The 6669-nt window shown below is 46.6% G+C and overlaps 1 non-coding gene across 1 annotated transcript; it reads right to left on the reverse strand.

Moving 5' to 3' along the window:
* Nucleotides 1-1633: 1633 nt before the first annotated feature.
* On the reverse strand, nucleotides 1634-1739 carry LOC127578024 (U6 spliceosomal RNA). The gene has a single exon (XR_007957470.1). It is a non-coding gene; the product is annotated as a U6 spliceosomal RNA (small nuclear RNA).
* Nucleotides 1740-6669: the final 4930 nt, after the last annotated feature.

The following is a 6669-nucleotide window of genomic DNA, read 5'->3' on the forward strand; positions in this document are numbered from 1 at the left end:
TCTGCACCATTAATTTCCTGACTTTATGGCACTGAAACTGCAGCTCTGCAGCTACAGAAGATGACTGATGGTTTCTCAATGACCTGGAGTGCCAACCCCACTGGCTTCAGAGACACCCATTCTGAATTCCCCCACTGCACCCTCCCCTCCCACCCCTCAAACCCTCTCCCCACATTCACAGACTCCACCTTCCTTCCTGCTCCAGCTGAAGAAGTTCTTCTTGCCTGCATCAGGTCTGTTGGTCAGGGATAGAAGATCATTCAACGCAGCGAGACGCTCCCATGGCAGGCAGCACGGGACGATTGAAAACCAGAGAACTGCAGATGCTGGAAATCTGAAATAAAAGCCGAAAATACTGGAAACACCCAGCAGGTCAGGCAGCATCCGTGGAGAGAGAAGCAGAGTTAACATTCAGCAAAAATGGGAACTCTTTGAGCTGAAATGTTAACACAGAACGTAGATCAGTGCAGCACTGGACAGGCCATTCGGCCCATGATGTTGTGCTGATCTTGATGCCAGTTTATACTAAATGCCCTCCTCCCGTGTATCATCCATATCCCTCCATTCCCCTCATATTCATGTGTCTATCTAAAAGCCTCTTAAACACCAAACTGCCTGCTTTCACCACTACCCCTGGTAACCCATTCCAGGCACCCACCACGCACTGTGTATAAAATGTGCCCCTCACGTTGCCTTTAAACTTCCCCCCTCTTACCTTAAAAGCACGTCCTCTAGTATTTGACAGTTCTACCCTGGGGAAAAGATTCTGACTGTCCACCTGATCTATGCCTCTCGTAATTTTAGAAGTCTCTATCAGATCTCTTCTCAGCCTCCGACGCTCTAGGGAGAACAACCCAAGTCTGTCTAACCTCTCCTTATAGCTCATACCCTCTATCCAGGCAGCATCCTGGTGAACCTCCTTTGCACCCTCTCCACAGTCTCGACATCCTTCCTGTAATGGGGTGACCAGAACCGCACACAATACTCCAGGTGCTGTCTGACTAAAGTTTTATACAGCTGCAACTCTTATACTCAGCACCCCTACCAATGAAGGCAAGCGTGTCGTAAACCTTCTTTACCACCTTATCCACTCCAGTGAACTCCAAATCCATAGTTAACTTTTCTTTAATTTCAAAAATAAACTTTATTCATAAGAAAAATATACAAAAGAGTAAACACAGTGAAAAACTTTTTAAATTCTTTGTGTCATTTGATCAATACATTCAGTCGTGTTAACACTTGTTTTTTAAACCATTGAGCCAGTGCCATTCATCTGGCCCCCTGGGGTGATGCACCCTTTCATTGTTAGAGGGGCTTCCCCACCTGATTCAACCCCTCCATGTCCAATAGACTGTGGACCTTCCCCACAGAGCCTTAGCATTGGCTGCACCGAGCTTCAGTGCGTCCCTCAGCACGTACTCCCACAGCCTGGAATTTGCCAGTCGGCAGCATTCCCTTACGGACACCTTGCTGTCCTGGAAGGTCAACAAGTTCCTGGCAGACCAAAGGGCGTCTTTTACCGAGCTGATGACCTTCCAGCAGCACCTGACGCCTGTCTCGGTGTGTGCCCCCAGGAACAGCCCATAGCTCAGAGGATCCTCTATCACGCAGCTGCTGGGATGAACCAAGACAAAAAAATATGGAACGCTTCACAAATTTGCATGTCATCTTGCGCAGAGGCCATGCTAGTCTTTTCTGTATTGTTCCAGTTTTAGAATGTGTGCTGCTGAAGTGAGTGCGTTAACTCTGTTTCTCTCTCCACAGATGCTGCCTGACCTGTTGGGTATTTCCTACACTTTCTATGATCATCCGACTGCCATTAACAGAAAGCCACATCTTGAGAGTGCTGACTGAAACCAATGATCAATAAAGGAGGTTTTTGGAGTGTCTTAACTGAGATGAAGAGGGTTTGGAAGGAAATTCCAGTGTTGAATAATTTATTAATAAAACATCTCGAGTTACAATGTGCTTTAGACACAGATAATCGATTGTACAGAACTGCATGATATCTCATTTACTAAAGCCCTCAACTTCTCTTATAACGGGCAGAATAGAAGCCACGATTACAAGAAGCCTTTCACACATCCTCAGAAACAATGTATAGATTGCCTGTTTACTTCAGAAAGGAAAAAATGTTAAATTATCTCTCTCTAAAGGCTGTTTGTAGATAATGCATCAAATATACCATGAAAGTAGCTGATATTTGGTACATTAATATTTACCATGACTGTTTGGTACAGTTTGTTTATTGGACATTGTAGTGCCGTTTAGAGACCCATGATTTGATCATTGTCCCTCACTCCATCTGGTGAGGGAGTTGCACCTTCCTCCAACAATTTAACGAAATTGCCATGTTCTTTTTAAAAGATCGCCCCAAACAGAAACAAAACTTTTATCCCTTAAAGGTTGAGTGAATGCATTTCAATTTCTCAGAATTCTCCCAATCGTTGACAGTGCCTCGATTGTTCTACAAACACTTTCACAGGAGTCTCACCGCATGTTGTCGAAGAAGCATTTCGAGTCATGCAGAACACAAGGACGCCATTCGTGATATTGTGCTGGTGCTGGCTTGTTGAAAGCTCTCCACGGTTAGCTCAGCACATCACGGAAACCAGCCTCCCCTCCATAGACTCCGTCTACACTTTTCGCTGCCTTGGTAACGCAGACGACATAATCAAAGACCCCTCCCACCCCGAACATTCTCTCTTCTTCCCCATCCCAAGCGCAGAAAATACAAAGGCCTGAAAGCACATACCCCCAGGCTCAAGGACAGCTTCTATCCCGTTGCTACAAGACTATTGAACGGTCCCCTAGTACAATAAAATGGATTCTTGACCTCACAATATACCTCATTATAGCCTTGCAGCTTATTGTCTGCCTGCACTGCACTTTCCCTGTAACTGTAACACTTTATTCTGCATTCTGTTATTGCTTGTGACAATATAAACTAATTTAAGATAAGACAAGATATCTTTATTAGTCACATCTACATCAAAACACACAGTGAAATGCATCTTTTGCGCAGACTGTTCTGGGGGCAGCCCGCAAGTGTCGCCACGCTTCCGGCGCCAACATAGCATGCCCACAACTTCCTAACCTGTAAGTCTTTGGAATAAGGGAGGAAACCGGAGCACCCGGAGGAAACCCACGTAGACACGGGGAGAATGTACAAACTCCTTCCCGACAGTGGCTGGAATTGAACCCGGGTCACTGGTGCTGTAATAGGGTTACGCTAACCGTTACACTACTGTGCCTTACCAATTACCTTCTGCTCCTTCACCAAATCTCTGCAAATGTCTGAGTACTTCTCCAACTTCGTTTTAGAGTCACAGAGTCATACAGCATGGAAACAGGCCCTTTGGCTCAACTCACCCATGCCATCTGTGTTGCCCAGTGAGTTAGTCCCATCTGCCACGTTTGACCCATAGCCCTTCTACACCTCTCCTATCCATGGACTTACCTAGGTGGCTTTTAAACGTTGCTAATGTGCCCGCCTCAACCACTATTTCTGGCCGCTCGTTCCAAATACGCACCACCCTTTGTGTAAAGAAGCTGCCCCTGATGTCCCTTTTAAATTTCTCGCCTCTGATCTTAAACTTACGACCTCTTGGTTTTACCACCCCCTCCCTAGGAAAATTCTATATGCTTTTATCCCTTCTATGGGAATAAGGTCCTCATCTACACAACACCATCTTCTAGAGGCGGTGCCCCAAGAAGGCAGCATCCATCATTAAGGACCCTCATCACTCGGGACGTGCCCTCTTCTCCTTACTACCATCGGGGAGGAGGTACAGGAGCCTGAAGACCCTCACTCAATGATTCAGGAACAGCTTCTCCCCCTCCGCCATCAGATTTCTGAACGGTCCATGAATCCATGAACACCACCTCGTTATTCCTTTTTATTGGCACTATTTATTTATTTCTGTAATCTATTGTAATTTTATATTTTTGCACTGTCCTGCTGCCACAAAACAACAAATTTCATGTCATGTGTCAGTGATAATAAACCTGGTTTTGATTCTGATTCTGAACTTCTGAAAGTTATTGTTCCACATGTCCCAGTTTCGGGCCGAGACCCCTCCTCAGGACTGGAAAGGGAAGAGGACAGAAGCCAGAATAAGAAGGTAGGGGGAGGGGGAGGAGCGCAGGTTGGTTGGGGATAGGTGAGTCCAGGTGTGTCCAGGTGAGTCCAGGTGAGGGGGGAAGGCATGTGGATGGGGAAGGGGAGAAGATGTAATAAGCTGAGAGGTGATCGGTAGAAGAGGCAAAGGGCTGAAGAAGAAGGAATCCGGTAGGAGAGGGCAGTGGACCATGGAATAACGGGAAGGAGGTGGGGAATAGATGGGCAGGTCATGAGGATGGGGAAAGGGGAAAGAGAAGGAGGCCACTGGAATGAGGGAACTTGCCCTTCCGACCTTCTTATTCTGGCTTCTGCCCTCTTCCTTTCCAGTCCTGATGAAGGGTCTCGACCCGAAACGTCGACTGTTTATTTCCCTCCACAGATGCTGCCTGACCTGCTGAGTTCCTCCAGCATTTTGTGTGTGTTGCTCCATTTCAAGCAACGCATTCCAGATCACAACCGATGCATTGGGTAAAATAGGGTTTCCTCACCTCTCCATTGATCCTTCTCCTCAAATCCCTCACTCCTGCTACCTGCCCTGCTATCTCCACAAGGCTGAGTTTAGAATTTGGACTTGAAGGCTTTGAAGATTGGTGATGGTGCATCAGTCCATAAATTTCTGGGGAGGGTCAGTGGGTAAAAGGGAAGTTCAGCTTCTCTCACGCAAAGGGAAATTGCAGAGTGTGTCACAGAGCCACTGAGCCATACATCACGGAAGCAGACCTTTCAGCCCATCGGCTTTGGGTTGACCTTGAAGCACCCATTTATATCAATCCCATTTTGTTCTCCCCACATTCCAATCAACTGCCCCCCCAAATTCTACCACTCACCGACACACAGGGGGACAATTTACAGCGGCCAATTAACCTCCCAACCCGCATGTCTTTGGGATGTGGGAGGGAGGCGGAGCAGTGGGGGAAACCCACATGGTCACAGGGAGAACGTGTAAACTCCCCACAGACAGCACCCAGCAGGTCAGAATTGAACCCAGGTCTCTGGAGCTGTGAGACCAAGAAATTATTTCTTAAAAATTAGTTTTCGCTGTAGTATAAGAATCTGCATAGCAAGATCCCATGCAGAGCAAGGAAACATCTGCCTTTTGTGGATGTTACTTGATGTGATAAATATTGGCCAGTATAACTGAGAGATCTTCCTTGCTTCTCTTCAACTTAGAGCTGTGTTATTTTCCTTACATCTTGCACAGAGTTCAGCTAAATGATTGAGAAGGGATAAAGTTGATAGCCCTCTGACTGTTCCACAAAGCAGTAAGTTTTATATTACATCTGGAAGGAGTGAGAGAGGGAATTACTGAGTTTAGGGCACAGGCAACTAACAGGAGACACAGGTTGATAGGATAGTAAAGAAGACGTATGGCATGTTTGCCTTTTTTATTTGAGACATTGAATTCAAGAGTTGGGACGTTGTGTTGCAAATTTACAAAACCCTGGTTAGGCCACATCTAGAGTATTTTATTCAGTTTTGATGACCCCATTACAGGAAGGATGTGGAGGCTTCAGAGAGGGTGCAGAAGAGGTTCACCAGGATGCTGCCTGGATTTGAGAGCATGAGCTATAAGGAGAGATTGGACGACCTTGGATTGTTTTCTCTGGAACATCAGAGCCTGAGGGGAGACCTGATAGAAGTTTATAAAATTATGAGAGGCATAGATAGAGAGTCAGTATCTTTTTCCCAGGGTCAAAATGTCTAATATTAGAGGACATGTATTTAAGGTGAGAGAGGGAAAGTTCAAAGGAGATGTGCGGGGCAAGTTTTTTACGCAGGGAGTGGTGGGTGCCTGGAATGCGCTGCCAAGGGTGGAGGCAGATATGACAGAGGTGTATAAGAGGATCTTAGACAGGAACATGAAGGTGGGATATGGACATTGTGTAGGCAGAAGGGATTGGTGTAATTCGCTTAATTAGTTTGGCACAACATCGTGGGTCAAAGGGCTTGTTTCTGTGCTGAACTGTTCTATGTTCTATGTTGGACAATTGCCTGTGTTGCTCTGTACTCACTCAAGAGGCCTGATTTGAAAGCTTGCAGATTACAGAAAGACAACATGTCCAATATTCCAACATCCTCTCAGTGCTGTACTGGAGAATCAGCCTGGATTCTCTGTGGAGGAGAAACATGAACCCGGGACCTTCCAAACCAGAGAGGAGAGTGCCGCACACAACTCCTCCTCCTTCCTAGGCTCCCCCTCAGGACTGAGGATAACTTGGTTCCACTCAGGTGACTGACGAGGCCAATGTGGGAATTTCAGACTCTCCCACGATGGTGCAGGAGGTGCCTGACAGGCTAGGTAACTTGTGACGTGGACCACTCCTTCTGCCTCTCACACGGGGCTTCTGTGTGCACCCAACACATGGCCTTGAGTTCTTAATAACACCCAGAGACTCCTTCGTCACACTGAGTAGGCAGATTCCCAGGAGTTAGTGGGAATGTTGCATTTCTTCAAGGAGGCTTTGAGCACCTCCGTGAATCCTTTCCTCTGCACCATAAGACAATAAGATGTACGAGCGGAATTAGGCCATTCTGCCCATCTGGTC

The sequence above is a fragment of the Pristis pectinata genome, chromosome 14 (genome assembly GCF_009764475.1).
Source record: "Pristis pectinata isolate sPriPec2 chromosome 14, sPriPec2.1.pri, whole genome shotgun sequence".
NCBI classification, from domain to species: domain Eukaryota; kingdom Metazoa; phylum Chordata; class Chondrichthyes; order Rhinopristiformes; family Pristidae; genus Pristis; species Pristis pectinata.